The sequence below is a fragment of the Anopheles coustani genome, unplaced genomic scaffold (genome assembly GCF_943734705.1).
Source record: "Anopheles coustani unplaced genomic scaffold, idAnoCousDA_361_x.2 scaffold_36_ctg1, whole genome shotgun sequence".
Taxonomy (NCBI): domain Eukaryota; kingdom Metazoa; phylum Arthropoda; class Insecta; order Diptera; family Culicidae; genus Anopheles; species Anopheles coustani.
Window position 1 is genome coordinate 353,293 of NW_026525417.1, and position 3,401 is coordinate 356,693.

Below are 3,401 nucleotides of genomic sequence, written 5' to 3' on the forward strand. Positions count from 1 at the left end.
TCTTTTTTCGACTCCAACGGTTAAGTATCCCTCGAAAAAAATGCTTTTGGCAAGATTGAAGCAAAAAACATTTTTCCGAAAAAAGTTGGTTTCGCTTACTTTTTTCGACTCCAACGGTTAAGTATCCCTCGAAAAAAATGCTTTTGGCAAGATTGAAGCAAACAAATACGGATAGAAATTGTCAAAGAAATTAAAGCAGCTTCTTACTACAGCATAATTTTAGATTCTTCACCTGACATTTCCCAAATAGATCAATTTACATTCGTCAAAAGGTATGTAACGGAATCAGGAACAATATCAGAAAGATTCATAGAATTTATTCTTATTGTTAAACACCATGGATCATAATAAGAGAAAGAAGTGTTAAACATATTGGAAAAACTTGGATTAGATAAACAAAATTATCGTGGCCAAGCATATGACAATGCGGCAAACATGTCAGGGAAGTATAAAGGATAGCAGGCGCTCATCAAACAAAGTGTTACAAATGGTTTGTAGAAACCCTGTAACGATAGCAGCTTAACGTAACGGGCTGAGTACCAACGTATTATTTTGCCCGTGGAACTCACGGGCAAAAGGACCCGGCAGAACAAAGTCGCTCACGGCACTCATTTTTCACCCTCCTCCTCAAGCTTCCGCAGTGTAGTTTACCCCTCGGCCCTAGAAACGCAACCCATCACGCGACTTACTGTATGTTTCACTCCTCCATCCCCACATCTTCCTCTCACTTTTCATATTGCGTCCACAAACGGACTTGTCATTTTACGGAGTGAGCTTCTGACAGCACAATTTGGTGGGGTCAAGTTGAATTCACAAGTGTTTTGATAGACTGGTACGTTTTGAGCGTTATGATAGAAATTTGTTTATTGTGTATAAAAACTTCATTGTTTATTGTAGAGAAATTGATCATGTCGAAGCGTTCGAAGCAAACAGGAAATTTTTATAAGAAGCGAGCCCGGTTGATGGAAGAAGCTGGAAGAAACGTTGATGCCATGAACATCACGCTAGAAACGGTTTCAACTTCTGTTTGGCCAAATCAGGGAGTGGGTAAGTTTATTAATTTATATATTTCTTCATAAATGATCGGTTTTAGTAGTAAACTTATTAAAATCAACACGATATTCGACATATCTTTTGTCTTCATTTTCAGAAATTACACCAGCAAACATAGAATATCTGCTTGCTGCAGGAAGTGCTACAGATATAGAAGACGAGGAGGTGTATGAGCCGTCCGAGAAACCTAATGATGCTTACAGCTTCATGCAAAATTTGGAAATGAAAGATGCGCTTGTGCATCTAGTAATTCTAGGCCGTGCCTCTCGTTTTTAACCGAAGGTTTTCTTACATTCCTAAGAAAATACTTCAAAGCCAAGGTACCCAAAACAAAACGAACGTTGCTTAAAACGCCCACCAATGTTGGTTCGGAAATAAAACCGATTCAAGGTGGCTACTTGTGGTATCACGGCATTGAGAAAGTAAAGACAAAATATTTTCAGTAAGTATTTTTAATAGCAAGTAGATTGGATGTATAAACAATCGTACATAACCTATATTATATCTTATACATTTTAGAAATGTTGTTCCAGAAGTGCCAAAATTGACAGTGGATATTTCGATAGACGGACTACCTCTGTTTAGAAGTTCCCGTAAGCAGCTTTGGCCAATACAGTTAAGAGTGGTAGAGCTGGCCAAACATCCTGCATTGATTGTGGGTACTTTCGGTGGATCCAGTAAACCAGGAAGTATGGAGGAATTTTGAAGACCATTGGTGGAGGAAATAAATGATCTACAGCAAAGAGGGTTGATGATTGGCGACAAATTGTTTCCGTTTTCCCTCCGAGCATTTATAGCCGATTCACCTATGCGGGCCACTTTGAAAGGTATACCATGTAGCCAATACTATGGACACATTTATACAACATAAAATGTATTAATTATTTTGGCTTACATTTTCAGCTACCATGAATTTCAATGCCAAACATGGATGCTTGAAATGTACATGTGTTGGCACCACGCTAGAAATTGCACCCGGCTGTAGAAAAACTATATTTGAGTCGGTTAACGCAGAACCACGCACCGACGCTGGATTTCGACAAAGAGTGGACAGACTCCATCATAAAGAATGGCGTTCTCCTCTAGAGGACATCGCTGGTTTTGATATGGTCGAAGGTGTTCCTGTTGCCGATAGGATGCATTTAGTGGATGAGGGGGTGACCCAAAAAATTTTGAGCGGGATATTGAACAACTTGTTCGAAAATTTCAATCATTTATACCCAAGACAGCAAAAAGCTATTTCTGCTTTCATGGTGAAAATGCGACTTCCATTCGAAATACCGCGAAGAATTCGTGATCTTAATGAAGTGCCTTTGTGGAAGGCCACGGAGTATCGAACATTCCTCCATTATTTAAGTTTAGTTATACTAGGCGATTGTTTTAACCAGGTTGGCTCTTACAATCATTTTTTATTTTATTTTTGTTCTATTACAATTTATTCGTCTAAAGAACATGAACATTTATGGCCCCTTGCAAGAAAAATGATTAATGAGTTTGTTAGGCATTTCGGAAAATATTATGGCCGCTGCAATTTAATCAGCAATGTCCACAGCCTCCAACACGTGGCAGAGGAAATTTTAAAATTTGGTCCCCTGGATAGTTTTTCCGCTTACGAATTTGAAAATAATTTAAGATTCGTAAAACAATGTGTCAAATCAGGCACGAAAATTGTTGAACAAGTAGCTGGCCGACTGATCGAGCGCAGTAATATTATAAAGGCAGATACCCTCATCGTAAGAAATTATCCGCGACTAAAATCAAATGGACGTTTCTTCCTTAGGGAGGACTTTTCTCTCAGCAAAAGTTTTCAAAACCGATGGTTTCTAACAACAGAAAAAAGCATTGTAAAATTTGTGGGAGTGAAAAAAAGTTCTCCAAATTCGTATGTTATCATTGGAGATCTAATATCATATTGCGAGAAACTTTTCAATGTAGTACCCGATGCCGATAATGTATTAGCGGACATAAATCTATCGTCTGCTGAACTTTACATTTTCAAAGTCAAACTTAATGTTCCTACTGTTAGAGTAGAAGTGCCTTGCACGTCAGTCAAATGTAAGCTTGTTCCCATTTTCAAAGCATCCCGTTCCTTACTACAGCTTCCCATCAGAGTACCTCCTCAGCCAGATTTAATAACATTATTTCCTTTGCTGCATACTTTTCAACAGACTTCTTCTCCTTCTACAGTATGAATCAAGCTAGTTAGTCTAGGATCAATTCATGTGTTATATCGTGTTCAAATATATTATAAAAGCAAGAAATAATTCATGTCGTATTCAAATATATCATCAACTCATTTCATTGATTCTTTGAACCATGCAATTTAATGCATGTTATGTTTATTATTT

The 3,401-nt window shown here is 37.8% G+C and overlaps 1 pseudogene; it reads left to right on the forward strand.

The window, feature by feature from the left end:
* The first annotated feature begins 908 nt into the window (after positions 1 to 908).
* On the forward strand, positions 909 to 3,245 carry LOC131271284 (uncharacterized; annotated as a pseudogene).
* Positions 3,246 to 3,401: the final 156 nt, after the last annotated feature.